This window comes from Bombina bombina, chromosome 8, assembly GCF_027579735.1.
Source record: "Bombina bombina isolate aBomBom1 chromosome 8, aBomBom1.pri, whole genome shotgun sequence".
Lineage (NCBI taxonomy): Eukaryota > Metazoa > Chordata > Amphibia > Anura > Bombinatoridae > Bombina > Bombina bombina.
In genome coordinates, this window is record NC_069506.1 from 166,457,084 (window position 1) to 166,475,682 (window position 18,599).

An 18,599-nucleotide genomic window follows, 5' to 3' on the forward strand; every position below is an offset into this window, starting at 1 on the left:
AAAATTAAGCTGTTTAAATTTAAATTGAAACTAATACAGCAGTATCAGATGTATACTTCCTACTAATGCCTACTGTCTTACAGGGCTACTCTTAACATTTGCAAGGCCCTAGGTAAGACAATTTTGTGGGTTTCTTAGCCCAGCGCCTTTATCCCCTTCCCCTGTATGGATCACCCCTGTGATAACATTCATTGTGTCCTATATAAAGAATAACAGTATATATTACACCTCTAAACTAAATACAATGATGTTTATTGCACCTTCTTATAACTTCACCCCTGATGACATTGCGAGGGCCTTCAAAGCATGGGACCTGGGGCGAGTGACGAGTGCACCTCTCGGTCTGTTGGCTGATAAATACTTTCTGCTAATGCTTAACTTGCAGATAAGCACACAAGCTTGGAAGTAAATATTTAATTGCAGGTGTTGCTTTAGAAATAAGGACAATTGCATGGAAGGGACACAGTGTGAGTCCTTCCTTACATATTAGTGTTCAACACTGATATTCAAACCTATAAGCATTTTTAGACGTTTTTAAATTCAGCAGTATAGACCTGCTGTAAACTAAAAACCATATCCTTTTTAAGAGACACCTGTTTTATAAGGAAACAGATTTACAAAGTACTCCTTTTGCTCCTGAACTGGCGTAAGCTTCTAAAATAGGAAGCAGAGATTATTGCAGTTTTTTTTTCTCACAGAAAAGAGAACTGATTTCAGAAAGGACAGTGTCAGCGGGACACGTTTTGTTATATTCTTCAGGATGTGCATATGAAAGCAGAATGATAAATCAGCTCAGAATACTGCAAAACTGAAGAATCATGGGCGTGGAATGTTTTTGAGCAGCTACGGGAATTAAAGGTAACATCTATTAAAATGTAAGTGCTAAATTATAAATATTTATCGGCTTTGATGCTCTCTGTAACTATAAATAGTCCCACCATTGAATAGACAGGTTTACAATAAACTCATTTGAAGTTGTAGATTTTATGTTATGGTAGAAAAAAATCTCAGTTTAAAGGGACAGGCAATTTGTAATATATGTGCATAAAAGGCAGAATTAGGCATTTTTTTACTTCAGGATTGAAACCTTGTGCATACAGCTGGCTGGTGCCAATCTCATAATATATGTAATATTTGTGCATAAAATGCAGATATTTTTATCTCATGACTTAAACCTTGTTCATACAGCTAATGCCAATCTCATAATATATGTAATATTTGTGCATAAAATGCAGATATTTTTATCTCATGACTTAAACCTTGTTCATACAGTTGATGTCAATCTCAGAGCCTATGCACGGTGTAGTTGCTGCACATAGAATGCTTATCAATCAGGGTATGTTTAGATATTGGACTGTCCATGTTCATTTTCTGTTAAATCTAAGCACTTATTTTCTTTATGCCAGGGATGGCCCACTGGTAGCCCTAGGGCACTATGTGGCTCTCTGCACTAGTTTTTGTGGTCTCCAGGAAAAAGCAGAACTAAAGATGTTTTTCTGGTTGATGGGCAAAAATTGGTGGCCACAACTTGGTGGGGGAGTACAGCAGACAGATTGTACCTTGCAAACCTTACTAAAATCTGGCACTGTCACATTGGACATTTTTAGGAAATAGATTATTATTTGTGTATTTAATAGCCATACATTTATATGTGACCCCCTAAGTATTCTAAAATATTGATAAATACAGTACAAGCAGTCTAAACAAGCAAGACAAATACAGTTTGTGTCAGTGAGAGTAAAATTCTACAGGTATCAGCCTGACACATGTGCGTTTGGAAAGTGACACAATGATGAATTGGTATACATAGCACTTTAGTGTCCCCTAGTACCACCACAGAGTTTGGGGCTAAAATATGTTATTTATTAAGCCCACCACTTCTCCAGTATGGAAGTGAGAGGGAAGGATGTATCACTGGTTTGAGCTTTATCTGTAATATTGCTTTTTAAAGAGAAAATATTTTATAATGGAGGCACAGAAGACAGAAATTGAGGTATTATTTTATGTTGTTGACTTTATTTGCTCAAAACCATTGTATATGTATTGCTAAATTTGTGTTTTAAAAATGTGCAAAATATCTTGAACACAAACAAAACGGAACACCAAACAATAAAGACATGATTGCTGATACCAATTGTGTTTTCAAAATTAAAATACTGTAACTTAAAGGGACATGAAACCCCAAAATTTTCCTTCATGATTTAGGTAGAAAATACAATTTCAAACAACTTTCCAGTTTACTTACTAATATTACATTTGCTTTATTCTCTTGGTATTATTTGTTGAAGGAGCAGCAATGCACTACTGATTTCTAACTGAACACATGGGTAAACCAATGACAATCAGTATATATGTGCAGCCACCAATTAGCAGCTAGAACCTTGTTTTTTTCCTTCTCCAGAGCGTTCCTAGATAAACCGTTCAGCACTGGATAACAAGAGAAGGAAGCAAATTAAATAATATAAGGAAATTGGAAAGTTGTTTAAAATTGTATGCTCTGGGGGATATTTATCAAAGGTCTGGCAGACCTGATCCGACAGTGCGGATCAGGTCCACCAGACCTCGCTGAATGTGGAGAGCAATACGCTCTCCATATTCAGCATTGCATCATCAGCTCTTGTGAGCTGCTGGTGCAACGCCGCCCCCTGCAGATTTGCGGCTAATCGGCCGCCAGCAGGGAGGTGTCAATCAACCCGATCGTACTTTCTGCGATGTGTGTCCGCCTGCTCAGAGCAGGCAGACAGGGTTATGGAGCAGCGGTCTTTAGACCGCTGCTTCATAACTGCTGTTTCTGAAACATGGACCCTCAAGCTCCATCCGTAGCTTGATAAATGGAACCCTCTGTCTAAATCATGAATCTCTTAATATGGCTTTACTGTCCCTTTAACTTTGAAGAAATGTATTAACAAAAAAGAAACATCTTAGGCACATGATTGGCAAACTTCTTTTTAGTTTTTGAGGTGAATATTTCTGCTTTATGTGTTCACAGCAGTTCTTTCTTTCCTGTATAGGATATCTTGCATATGGCTAATAAATACATATACATAATGTATGTAAATATTAGTCCTCAAGCAAAGAACTATACAACAGAGATGAAGAGAGGTTTAATGAATCTAAACTATGATTTTCATAAGTACATACACTTTTCAGTGTGTTTTGCCCATGCTTAAAACACTGTTTAATTCCAGAACATCTTGCGATACTCACAATTATGTTGAAAGGGCTAGTTTGACATTTTATTATACATACACAGACCACCTACTAATACATACATGTACACAGGGTCGGACTGGGAATAAAAAGCAGCCCTGAAAATCTTTTAGACCAGCCCACCAGCCCTATAATCCGTCAAAGACACACACACACATATATATATAAGGGACACTCAGGTTAAATTAAATTTTCATGATTCAGATACAGCATGTAATTTTAAACAACTTTCCAATTTACTTCCATTAAAAAAAATGTGCACAGCCTTTTATATTTACACTTTTTGAGTCACCAGATCCTACTGAGCATGTGCAAGATTTCACAGACTATACGTATATGCGTTTGTGATTGGCTGATTGCTATCACATGGTACAAGGGGAGTGGAAATATACATAACTTTGAAATTTGTTATAAAAAAAATCTACTACTCATTTGAAGTTCAGACTAAGTGCTATTGCATTGTCTTGTTATCTTGCATTTGTTGATTATGTAAATCTAATGTGTTGACTGGTCCTTGGAGACAATTAACCCTGTAGCTGATAAATAAATAAATTAAATATATTATGCAGCACAGTGCTTTACTAGACACCATATAGTGTTGAAACGTGTATAACTATTAAAACTAAGTACTTTAGTTTAGCAATTAGATAAGTCTGATAGAGATTGTTGGCATAAGAAGGTCTGTGTTGTAGATAGGATCGTTTTTACAACACACAGAGCCATGAAAAATTACCCAAGAACATGAAGAGGAGCAGAGAGTTATAGCAAGAGGTCGCAGCTCGTTAGTTTAGAGGAATTCAGGACCCAGAGTTTTTTATTTACAATTTTCCACATCTTGTTTATATTTTGTTTTTAAATCGTGCTCTGTTACGGCACAAAACTAGTCAGGATGGTTGTGACTATGTACTTTATATTTTAACTTTGATCAAATAAAGCTATTTTTTATTATAACAGCCCTTTGGTGCCTCTTTTCTGTGCGGTTGTACCCTCCTTTTTTTTGTAGTAAAGCTCTTTCCTGAGCCTGTCTCCTGTCACTGACAGAGTGATATTCAAGCCATTCAAGCCTCTGATTCTCTGAGCGCGGGCTGCGCGGCCCAACCCCACAAAACAAATGTGGCACTGCGTGCTTCCAGGAGACCCACTGCATTCACATCCGAAGCAAAGCCCTGTACTTACACTTATGCGTGCACCCACAGTTGCAGCGCCCCTCCCCCCACCGCAGCCCTGCCCCTCCCCCCGCCACTCTCGGGATTAATAATAATAATAATAAAAAATACATTTTATACATTTAAAAAAAAACTGCCTTCACTGCGCCCTGTGTGACCGCACAGTTCTAACACCCCAAAGGTCGGCCCTGTATGTGCTGAGCTCTACTAGCTTCCAAGATAACTGTCTGGAGGCCCACTGCCCAGGCGGCCCACCAGGATTTTTCCCAGTATCCCGGTGGCCCAATCCGGCCCTGTGATGTACAACCACAGACACACATTACACACATACACACATAGACCACGCACAAACACAGACAAGAACAATCACAGACACACATTAAAACGCACATACACATACTTACAGACCACACACAAACAGACATGAACAACCACAGACACACATTACAACACACATACACACACAGACCACACACATGCACCACCACAGACACACATTAAAACACACATACACACACATACCACACACAAACACAGACATGCATAACCACAGACACACGTTAAAACACACATACATACACAGACCACCTACAAACACATACATGTACAACCACAGACACACATTAAAACACACATACACACACAGACCACACACAAACACAGACATGAACAACCACAGACACACTTTAAAACACACATACACACATACACACAGAGACCACACACAGACATGAACAACCACAGACACACATTAAAATACACATACAGACCACACACAAACACAGACAGGATCAACCACAGACACACATTAAAACACACATACACAAACACAGACATGAACAACCACAGACACACATTACAACATACATACACACAGACCACACATATGCACCACCACAGACACACATTAGAACACACATACACACACAGACCATACACAAACACAGACATGCATAACCACAGACACACGTTAAAACACACATACATACACAGACCACCTACAAACACATACATGTACATCCACAGACACACATTTAAAACACACATACACACACAGACCACACACAGACATGAACAACCAGACACACATTAAAACACACATACACATACAGACCACACTCAAACACAGACATGAACAACAACAGACAGTAGACACACATTACAACACACATACACACACAGACCTCCTACAAACACACATGCACTCACCACAGTCACACATTACAACACACATACACACACAGACCTCCTACAAACACACATGCACCACCACAGGTACACATTAGAACACACATACACACACAGACCACACACAAACACCAACATGCATAACCACAGACACACTTTAAAACACACATACACACAGACCACCTATAAACACATACATGTACAATCACAGACACACATTAAAACACACATACACACACACAGACCACACATAAACACAGACATGAACAACCACAGACACACATTAAAACACACATACACATACAGACCACACACATGCACCACCACAGACACACATTAGAACACACATACACACAAAGACCACACACAAACACAGACATGCATAACCACAGACACACATTACAGCACACATACACACACAGACCTCTTACAAACACCCATGCACCACCACAGACACACATTAGAACACACATACACACACAGACCACACACAAACACAGGCATGCATAACCACAGCCACATTAGAACATACACAGACACATACAGACTACATACAAACACACATGCACCATCATAGACACACATTAGAACACACATACACACACACAGACCACACACAAACACAGACATGCACCACCACTGACACACATTAGAACACACATACACACACAGACCATACACAAACACAGGCATGCATAACCACAGACACACATTAGAACACATACACACACAGACCACACACATACACAGACATGCACCACCACAGACACACATTAGAATACACATACACACACAGACCCCACACAAACAAAGGCATGCATAACCACAGACACATTACAACACACACACAGACTAAATAGAAACACACATGCACCACGACAGATACACATTAGAACACACATACACACACGGACCACACACAAACACAGACATGCACCACCACAGACACACATTAGAACACACATACACAGACCACACACAAACACAGGCATGCATAACCATAGACACACATTAGAACACACATACACACACAGACCACACACAAACACACATGCACCAACATAGAAACACATTACAACATACATACACACACAGACCATGGCCCCAATTTTATTAAAGGTCTTGCGGACCTGATCCGACAGTGCAGATTAGGTCCGCAAGACCTTGCTAAATGCGGAGAGCAATATGCTCTCCGCATTTAACATTGCACCAGCAGCTCACAAGAGCTGCTGGTGCAACGCCGCCCCCTGCTGACTTGCGGTCAATCAGCCGCCAGCAGGGAGGTGTCAATCAACCCAATCGTACTCAATCGGGTTGATTTCCGGCGATTCCTGTCCGCCTGCTTCATAACTTGTGTTTCTGGCGAGTCTGAAGACTCGCCAGAAACACGGCCCTTCAAGCTCCGTACGGAGCTTGAAAAATATGGGCCCATATGTTCACATGTACAAAGAACCCACAATTTAAAGTTTGTCAAACATGAATTAAATCTGCAAATCTGTGCACTCTGATAGATTTTTCTTAGCTGAGAGGTCTGAGGTTGAATTTCTATATTTTTTTATTACCACCAACAAAAACCTAGACGTTTACAACAAATATATGCAGAACTAAATAAGTGTAGGAACATGATTACTATTACTAGTGTAGTGTGTGCTGTGTAACCGGAGTGGACCTGCATTATTACATACATACTGTATTTGCATGCTGATTTTGTAAGAATTAACCCAATCACCCTGAGATCACAGCACCCACTAACTGAGTCAGGTTTTACACAATTACAACACAGGATGTACCAAAGTGAGAAGTTCCAGGATCAGAAGTATGTTTTACATATACATGCTGCAATATTGGTATTACTGAGGTTTTAAAAGGACAGTCTACACCTTAGTCCTCTTAAAGTATTTCCTTAGATTAAGCAGCAAATATCCTCCTGCACACTTTCTATATCATGAAGCAGGAACAGTAAAAAAAAGTTATATTAAAATAAATCTGATCTGGGCTGCATCTAGGCACTCTGCTGAATAGCATTCAAGGTCTGTTGACTCCAACTTATGAGCCTTTTGTAATTGGATGCCATATGCAGCCCAGATTATGATGTCATCAGAGGGCTGGCAGCCATTTCAAAGTGGCCAGAAACAATATTAATTTTAAAATAACTTTTTTTACCATTCCTGCTGCATGATATAGAAAAGGTGTAGACTGTCTCTTTAAAGTGAAGGTAACGTTTTAGCTACTTGTAAACAGTAACAAAGTCTTCCTAGTTCCAATATTAAGGTCGCTAACTTTATTTTTAAAATTCATTATTTATTTGCAGAATAATATTGTTCTATATTAACATACCGTTATGTTAATAACTCCTCCCCACATCCACTTCCTGATCTTTGGACAGTGACGTATAGAGCGGTCCCACCCGCTCTATACGTGTCTCAAAAGAGCGTTCAGGAGAATCAAAATGATCTGCGCATGCGCACAACATTGTCTACTAAGCAATGCGCATGCGGCCGGTAATCTTCTACACCAAAAACAAAGGCTAAACGCCTGCGCAGATCATCCCTTAGGTGGATGATGAAGTTTGACGGCCGCCTAACGGCCAGGATTTCAATAAGCAGAGATAAAAACGTGACCAGCAAAAAAAAATTATTACGGGTTGAATTTTCTACTCAAAAGCAAGTAAGTTTACAGCTATAAAAGTCATTTTATACTTAGAATTAAAAAAAATGATGAATTAAACTAATATTTATTTTTGGGAAAAAGTATAATTAGATAATGCAATCGTGAAAACTTTACCTTCACTTTAAGTAAAAATAGCTGTTATTTTAATTTTGGCCTCCCAGGAGCCTGAGCTGCTGCCACAAAGTGTTCCACCCCGGTTAAGTTTATCAAATATTATTGCAGCATGCAACATAACATTTTTATGTTGCATGCTGCAATTATATTCGATAAACTTGGATGATGAACTTACTTACCATATACCAGCATCACCGTCACTACCAACAGTCTCACAGGCTAGTGGCCACAGCAGAGCAGCCCTCTGAGTTTTGGTCTACTCATTTGTCATGCATGCTGTGCACTTTTAAGTTCCTGGCTTCTTCTGACTTTGCCATTTGCCTATTGCTAGTTCCTCCTCTGAGGCTGTACTCAGCCTGCCCTCCAGTCCAGTGTAAGAACTCCGGTTAGGTTGCCTAGTGCTGTCAATCACCAGGAATGTGACCGGTGCTGATTGATTCCCCCCTCCCTAAGAGGCATCTATGAGAGCTGCCTCAAATGGGGGTGCTGGCGAGCGGCTCATGGTCAATATAGTTGGCATGTTGCGCAATGGAGAGCGGCAGACCTACTCACTGCCTTTCTACATAACTTAACATGGGGATATATATATATACATATATATATATATATATATATATATATATATATATATATATATATACAGTATATATATTTATTTATTTTTTAAGAAAAAAAAGTTTTTGTTTTTTTTAATTTAATTTAGAAGGATTTTTCCCCCCATATGACAGGTGAGGTACTGCCTCACCTGCCTCCCCTGACTGCATTTCCCTGAGTTGAAAACATAGGAAATTATCGATCCCTAAATTGTGGTTGACGAAAATGTGTCTTGTATAATGGGTGTATAAAGATTAGAATTTCTCACACACAACTCTGATGTTGTTTGATTCTTCAAGAGGACAGGCATTTTTCATCATTATTTAACACTTTTGCAATGGCTGATGTTGCAAAGGTTTCCAGGGCTGTAGGACCACAGATTTCCCCATCAGCTGCGAGACTGCACAGTTTCTGCAGGCGTTACTGTGCACACCCATATTGTGTTTGAAGACCATGCAATAGCTACTGTCACAAAAGGGTTGATACAACTTTCTAGTAAAGATACTTTTGCATAGAAGCTAGTTTGTTAATAAATATAACTTATGTATTATGAAACAAGAGTCTTCTAATCTATGTGAAGTCAATATGAAATTGAAAATTGCTAAAAAATAAAATAAATTAACAAATAAATAAAAAATGTCTATCTAGTGCAAGGACAGCGCTCCTTAGCAGTGCTGTCTCCAGGATTTACATAGAGGGGACACTTACCAGATGCCCACCAGTGTATTTGTAGCCAGGGTCACAACAGGGCTGGGCATGTCATGGGTAGTGTTAGGTGTAGGGGTGCCAACTTTTTTTGAAGAAAGTAAGGGAGACTATGGAAGTGGCAATATTCACCTAGTAAATCAACAAATTCTACAGCGGTTACTGAAAAAAAAACAATCTTTATTTTACAATTTGATACAGTTTGGTACAACAAAACTCGTCATACAAATGATGTTCATTTACACAGTTCAGCTTAATACATTCAACAACTTTCTGCAAATCAGTCAATTTTATTTCTCATTTAAGGCACAGTGGGAGTAAAGATATGAGTACAAGAGTACAATATTAAATGACTGAAATTAAGATTTTACATGTTTTTAAAAAACAACAGAGAAACATGCTCTAAGAACAGATAAATATGGGAGCCTAGCAGACTGTAAAAAAGTTTGTGCAAATAAGGGAGATCCTTGGAAATAAGGGAGGGTTGGCAACTCTAGTTGGGTGGTCTGTGAGTGGGGTCAGGTGGAGCTATGGGGAACCTAGGCAAAGTTGTGGTGGTCAAATAAGGGCCGAACACAGTTGGGGGAGTAGCAATTATGCTGGGGGGCAAGCCCCCCCCCCCCCCCCCCAGCAAAGCCTCTGCTCCTTCTGGCTACTTTTGCTACTTCTTAATTAAACTTCACATGCATTTTTTATTTCTTTTAAAGTATAAAATCTTAGACTGCTGAAACTAGGAACTACCCAGCATTTTTAAACTTGAGTGAGAACGATAGATAGACAGACAGAATATTTTGAAATAAAAATAAGCCAAAGATGTATAATTAATTACTTTGTTGGACCATAGTGGGCTAGATTACAAGTCAAAAGCAAAAATACAAGTGTTATGTAGAGAGCGAATATTAGTAGAATACTTTTTGCCATTACAAGTAAAAAGTCATTTTTTGTGTCTACTGTTAATTTCATGAGCTCTGTAGAATAAAATAGTTTGTTCTGGCAAAAAGTAAAGCATTAGCACACATTTTTTGTGAGATTCTCATTAGCCCCCTAGCTGTTGGAACCTTTCACCACACCATTTGTCAGATATCGTATCAACCTCAGGACCACCCCAAATGCTATTAACCCTTTACCTGCTGCTAGTGGTGGTTCTATGGTGGTGCTGAGGGGTGCTATGCACCTCCAAATGCACATGTAGCACCCCTGTTGAGCTCTGAAGGGCCTTACATCTTACTTTCATTACCTTTGTTAGCACCCCAATTAGCCCCCCAAATATTAAATTCACTGCCTCTATAAAGCCCCTAACCTAATCCAAAAAATCAACCACTCTAAGTGACACCCCCAATTAATAGGATGCAAGACATTTTTATTGGGTAATTTGAACATATTAATCAACCAGTAGGACGAATGCCTTTCATAATTGGATAATTTAAATTGGCTAGTGGGAATAAAAGGGGGGCAGAACACCACTATTTAAAGGGACAGTCAACACCAGAATTTTTGTTGTATTAAAAGAAAGATAATCCCTTTATTACCCATTCCCCAGTTTTGCATAACCAACAATGTTATAGAAATACACTTTTTATCTATGTGATTACTTTGTATCTAGGCCTCTGCAAACTGCACCCATATTTCAGTTCTTTTGACAGACTCCAGGGTAACTTCACGTTCATGAGCTCAATGTTATCTATATGAAACACATGAACTAATGCCCTCTAGTGGTCAAAATGCATTCAAATTAGAGGCAGTCTTCAAGGTCTAAGAAATTAACATATGAACCTTCTAGGTTTAGCTTTCAACTAAGAATACCAAGAGAACAAAGCAAAATTGGTGATGAAAGTAAATTGGAAACTTGTTTAAAATTATATTCCCTGTCTGACACCTGTTCTGGAGGAGGAGCTTAGCATAGCTGCTGGCGGTTACCTACGCGCCAAGCCCTGAAAATTTGGGGTAGCTGTTGGACAGCAGGCTCTAACGCTGCCGGAACAAACTCAGTGGAATTTCACCCCACTGTGATAGTATCCCCTTAGCCTGGAAAGATCTGCAAGTAAAGCAAAGCAAGTATATAAACTGCCATAAAGAACGCTTTCTTTTTCCCCCTCTCCCATGGTCAATGTGAGAGACGGGGTTAGCTCAGTGAAAAAGGCTGTTGAACTGAGCCTGGAGAGACTACCTCTTCTTTCTACTTCCCCTCCGGGACTTACAAAAACATTTGGTGACCGCCCCCTCACCTTCCTCAACGGTACGAACAACGACGCATTCTGCATCGCATCCTGAGAGGACCTCTGACTCCTTCCCTGAATCTCCCGGCGGATCCGTGTACAGCTGGGTAACTGTCCTCCCTCCTCCCCCATCGGTGCTGCGTGGGAGGAGGTAAGTCCTGCGCCAACTTGATTGAGAGGCTGGGGGAGCCCTCTGCTTTCTTCAATATTGCTGGGAAGCTGTCTATGGTTAATTGCTAGCTGGCGTCCTCCTCTCCCACTGGTGCTGCGTGAGAGGAGGCTGGCTCATCGTGGGTTGAGTCAAGAGATGGTAAAGTTGTGAGGTTGCCGTGTGTGAGGGGTTGAGTGCTACAAATAATTCCCTAAGAGGTATTATGTTTGTGTGTTGCAGGGGAGGGGAAGGTTGCTAAACTGCAGTATTATCAAGGCAACAGAAGGGTGCCGGGATACAAGCTAAAGCGTTTGGGAAAACCTGTAAAGAACTACACCTTATTACTAACATAACTATAAAATAAAGGAAGGGGAAGGAAAAAGAAAAGAAAAAAATATACAAAGCCCTCAACTCGAAAGCTTTATGTGGACACAAAATTGCTAACTCAAATTGGACACAAATGATAAAAGACACAATTTATGTTATTGTATCTTTTTTTCTCTTTTTTTTTGAGTAAAAGGTTACAATGTCTTTGTTAGTAATGAGCAGGGATATGTAAGATAAAGGTGGCTTTTTAAGAGTAGCACTGTGATTATAAGACTAAGGGAGATAGACTGTAACTCTCCTTAGCTAAAAAGGCTTGAATACCTATAACATAGTTGGATGTGTTCGTTTTTCAGAAACAACAGGCAAATGAGAGGTTCATTTTGTGCTAGCAGAAATATCTACATCTGCTATATAAAGTTTAAGGTATAAGAGAAGCAAGCAGCTGATACAGGGCTCTGTTGTTAAATGTAATTTTATAGTGTGTGAAGTATTAATAAGTAAGCTGTTTGTGACATCATAATTAGAATTTGACTGCATTTTAAACTCCAACAACCAACACTTGTTGGAAAGCTTTTGCTCACATGCAATTGGAAATAATTATTTTTGTTTTCCTTCTTTTGCACTGCAATAGGATCTATTTGGGGGATAATAGATAAATGTAATTCAGGAAAAATGGTGTATTCCCACAATATGTCTGGATAAAATAATGTGTAAGGTTTCACATAGCTTTATTTTTGCTTAGCAACAATATTTTACTGAGACAGTTTACAAATTGCTAAAAGAGTTGCTAGTTGAATTAACCTTCAATAAGGGTAATAGGCCACCTCCTTCTCTCCCTTGGGTAATTTAAACTTGGTGAATAAAAGGTAGATTGAATCTTCGCTGACAATGGGAATTTGGGCCACCTTAGGCGGAGTTGCTTTAGTGTTGAGTACCGCAAGTACCTGGTAGAACAGTCTTTAAAAAAAATTAAAAAATTCACATCTTTAAATCCCATTTCCTTTTTTTCTCCTTTCTCTTTTTTCACTAAATATAACAATTCACACAGGCACATAAAGCAATAAGCACCCACATAGTCACGCATATGCACTAAGCATTCTTAGTTTCACAAACTTTTCCTTTATCAATTCCTTTTTTTTTTACTCACTCAGGAAGTTAGACAATTCTCTAGTAGGCTACAAGAGGTAGAGCAAAGGGTTTCAGATTTAGAGGATCTAACTGTTGCACATAGTTCTAGTATAGAAGACACAAATATAAAAATTCAAAAAATGCAGATAAGATTAGAGGACCTTGAAAATCGGTCCAGACGGAATAATATTCGGATCATTGGTATACCGAGGGTAAACAATATGAGAATCTAACCCTGTTCATAACAGAAACACTAGCTCAGTTACTTAAATTGTCTCGCACATCAGTAATAGTTGAAAAAGTGCACAGAATAGGGCCACCTCAGACAGATAATAAAAGTAATAAAAGACCTAGACCAGTAATAGCACGATTTCTAAATTACATAGACAAGGTTAACATACTTCAGCAATTTTGAAAAAAACAGCCCATTACTATTGGAGGAGCTAAAATACTTTTCTTTCAGGATTTCTCAGTTGAAACTTCTATAAAAAGAAAAGAATTGGCACCGATTTGTACAAAATATATACAGAGAGGGTACCGAACAACTTTAATATACCCATCAAAACTTAAGGTTTCTGTTAAAGAAAATGTATATTTTTTTGACAATGCACAAAAGGCCGATTTTTTTTTTAACTGAGCTAGATTCCACAGCCCAGTAGGCCTCAAGTGGGTGGTTAGACATTATTAAGAGATGCAGGATTGTATAGGGATCTATTCTGGGTTAAGAGAAGGAGAGGGGTATCTATCTTTTTTTTTTTTTTTTCACATTAGATAAAAGATAAAGAGAAGATGGCAGATACATTTAAATTAATATCTTGGAACATGGGGGGTATTTCATCTCCTATAAAAAGGAAAGCTATTATCTCCCACATGAGAAAAATGCAAGTAGAGATAGTGTTTCTGCAAGAAACACATTTAAGTACGGCAGAAATAATGAAAATGAAGGTTTCTTGGGTCAAAGAAGTAATTGCCGCACCTAGTTTTAGGAGGAAAAGAGGTTTAGCTATATTAGTAGGGAAAAGAGTAGAAATTGAAGTTATACACTCTAAGATAGATCCAGAGGGGAGATATGCAATGCTGAATATTAAGATTGCTAAACAAATTTATACACTATGTAATATATATGCACCAAATGTTTTTGATTATGAATTTTGGAACAAACTGCAATCCAAAATACTCTCATATTTTGAAGGTTATTTGGTACTAGGAGGCGATTTTAATATGGCCCCACAATGTCCCTTAGATAGGTTAAGGCAGTGCTCTAAACAAGTAAAACATAAAAGGGACAATTTAGAAATAAATATGTATAAGAAAATTAATTAAAATCTAGCATTAAAAGATATCTGGAGGATCCAGAATCCTGATGTACGGGAGTATACTTGCCTATCTAAGGCACATAAAACGCTATCAAGAATAGATTTATTCTTGGTAGATGAACGGCTATGCACAATGAAAATAAAAACGGGAATAACACCTATAGTCCTATCTGATCACTCTCCTATTTTTTTGGAGATATATCTAAATCGCCAGAAAAGTACAGCGGTGAGATTTAGTTTTCCCTATTACCTGGCAAATGATATAAAATTCAAAAGACATCTTAATGATAAATTTAGAAAATATGTTAATTTTAATTCCGATTATATTAACAGGCCTGAAACTTTCTGGGGTGTGGCAAAGGCAGTCCTTAGAGGGGAGATAACAGCATATGCTGCCATGATAGCAAATAAATTAAAAGCAAGAGAAAAAGAAGCAATTAAGTGCGTGACTAATTCGTATAATCGCTATCTCTTGGAGAAATCGCCTCTGAACTGGGCTAAGTATATTAGGGCTAAGAATGAAAGAGACGCTTTAATATTGCTTTTGGAAACACAAACGGCTAGATTTAGAGTTTTGTCGGTAACAACCCGAAAAGCTAACGCTGGCTTTTTTCTGGCCGCACCATAAAAATAACTCTGGTATTGAGAGTCCACATAAAGGCTGAGTTAGGCTCCAAAAAAGGAGCGTAGAGCATATTTAACGCAGCTTCAACTCTCGATACCAGAGTTGCTTACGGACGCGGCCAGCCTCAAAAACGTGCTCGTGCACGATTCCCCCATAGAAAACAATGGGGCTGTTTGAGCTGAAAAAAAACCTAACACCTGCAAAAAAGCCGCGTTCAGCTCCTAACGCAGCCCCATTGTTTGCTATGCGGAAACACTTCCTACGTCTGCACCTAACACTCTAACATGTACCCCGAGTCTAAACACCCCTAGCCTTACACTTATTAACCCCTAATCTGCCGCCCCCGCTATCGCTGACCCCTGCATATTATTATTAACCCCTAATCTGCCGCTCCGTAAACCGCCGCTACTTACATTATCCCTATGTATCCCAAATCTGCTGCCCTAACATCGCCGACCCCTATATTATATTTATTAACCCCTAATCTGCCCCCCACAACGTCGCCTCCACCTGCCTACACTTATTAACCCCTAATCTGCCGAGCGGACCTGAGCGCTACTATAATAAAGTTATTAACCCCTAATCCGCCTGACTAACCCTATAATAAATAGTATTAACCCCTAATCTGCCCTCCCTAACATCGCCGACACCTAACTTCAATTATTAACCCCTAATCTGCCGACTGGAGCTCACCGCTATTCTAATAAATGTATTAACCCCTAAAGCTAAGTCTAACCCTAACACTAACACCCCCCTAAATTAAATATAATTTACATCTAACGAAATTAATTATCTCTTATTAAATAAATTATTCCTATTTAAAGCTAAATACTTACCTGTAAAATAAATCCTAATATAGCTACACTATAAATTATAATTATATTATAGCTATTTTAGGATTAATATTTATTTTACAGGTAACTTTGTAATTATTTTAACCAGGTACAATAGCTATTAAATAGTTAAGAACTGTTTAATAGTTACCTAGTTAAAATAATAACAAAATTACCTGTAAAATAAATCTTAACCTAAGTTACAATTAAACCTAACCCTACACTATCATTAAATTAATTAAATAAAATATCTACAATTACCTACAATTAAACCTAACACTACACTATCAATACATTAATTAAATACAATATCTACAAATAACTACAATGAAATAAACTAACTAAAGTACAAAAAATAAAAAAGAACTAAGTTACAAAAAATAAAAAAATATTTACAAACATAAGGAAAATCTTACAACAATTTTAAACTAATTACACCTACTCTAAGCCCCCTAATAAAATAACAAAGCCCCCCAAAATAAAAAATGCCCTACCCTATTCTAAATTACTAAAGTTCAAAGCTCTTTTACCTTACCAGCCCTGAACAGGGCCCTTTGCGGGGCATGCCCCAAGAAGTTCAGCTCTTTTGCCTGTAAAAAAAAACATACAATACCCCCCCCAACATTACAACCCACCACCCACATACCCCTAATCTAACCCAAACCCCCCTTAAATAAACCTAACACTAAGCCCCTGAAGATCATCCTACCTTGTCTTCACCTCACCGGGTATCACACCAATCCGTCCTGGCTCTTCATCCAACCCAAGCGGGGGCTAGACATCCACTGAAGAAGTCCAGAAGAGGGTCCAAAGTCTTCATCCTATCCGGGAAGAAGAGTAGATCCGGACCGGCAACCATCTTCTTCCAAGCGGCATCTTCTATCTTCATCCGATGAGGACCGGCTCCATCCTGAAGACCTCCACCGCGGACCCATCTTCATCCGGCGACGTCCAACTGAGGAATGACGGTTCCTTTAAGGGACGTCATCCAGATGGCGTCCCTCGAATTCCGATTGGCTGATAGGATTCTATCAGCCAATCGGAATTAAGGCAGGAATATTCTGATTGGCTGTTCCGATCAGCCAATAGAATGCAAGCTCAATCTGATTGGCTGATTGGATCAGCCAATCGGATTGATCTTGATTCTGATTGGCTGATTCCATCAGCCAATCAGAATATTCCTACCGTAATTCCGATTGGCTGATAGAATCCTATCAGCCAATCGGAAATTCGAGGGACGCCATCTTGGATGACGTCCCTTAAAGGAACCGTCATTCTTCAGTTGGACGTCGCCGGATGAAGATGGGTCCGAGGTCTTCAGGATGGAGCCGGTCCTCATCGGATGAAGATAGAAGATGCCGCTTGGAAGATGATGGTTGCCGGTCCGGATCTACTCTTCTTCCCGGATAGGATGAAGACTTTGGAGCCTCTTCTGGACCTCTTCAGCCGCCGGAAGATGGATCGCCAGCCCCCGCTTGGGTTGGATGAAGATTTTGGAGCCAGGACGGATCGGTGAACCTGATATGGTGAAGACAAGGTAGGATGATCTTCAGGGGCTTAGTGTTAGGTTTATTTAAGGGGGGTTTGGGTTAGATTAGGGGTATGTGGGTGGTGGGTTGTAATGTTGGGGGGGGGTATTGTATGTTTTTTTTTACAGGCAAAAGAGCTGAACTTCTTGGGGCATGCCCCGCAAAGGGCCCTGTTCAGGGCTGGTAAGGTAAAAGAGCTTTGAACTTTAGTAATTTAGAATAGGGTAGGGCATTTTTTTATTTTGGGGTACTTTGTTATTTTATTAGGGGGCTTAGAGTAGGTGTAATTAGTTTAAAATTGTTGTAATATTTTTCTTATGTTTGTAAATATTTTTTTATTTTTTGTAACTTAGTTCTTTTTTATTTTTTGTACTTTAGTTAGTTTATTTCATTGTATTTATTTGTAGTTTTGTAATTTTGTAATTTTGTAATTAATTTATTGATAGTGTAGTGTTAGGTTTAATTGTAGGTAATTGTAGGTATTTTATTTAATTAATTTATTGATAGTGTAGTGTTAGGTTTAATTGTAACTTAGGTTAGGATTTATTTTACAGGTAAGTTTGTAATTATTTTAACTATTTTAGCTATTAAATAGTTCTTAACTATTTAATAGCTATTGTACCTGGTTAAAATAAATACAAAGTTACCTGTAAAATAAATATTAATCCTAAAATAGCTATAATATAATTATAATTTATAGTGTAGCTATATTAGGATTTATTTTACAGGTAAGTATTTAGCTTTAAATAGGAATAATTTATTTAATAAGAGTGAATTAATTTCGTTAGATTAAAATTATATTTAATTTAGGGGGGGTGTTAGTGTTA

General features: G+C 38.6%; 1 protein-coding gene across 1 annotated transcript in view; it reads left to right on the top strand.

The window, feature by feature from the left end:
• Positions 1–770: 770 nt before the first annotated feature.
• Positions 771–18,599, top strand: part of LOC128638618 (toll-like receptor 13) — a 126,237-nt gene continuing 108,408 nt past the window's right edge. The window contains exon 1 of the mRNA XM_053690681.1: positions 771–858. The gene's annotated coding sequence lies outside the window, so the exon portion shown is untranslated. The remainder of the gene's footprint in view (positions 859–18,599) is intronic.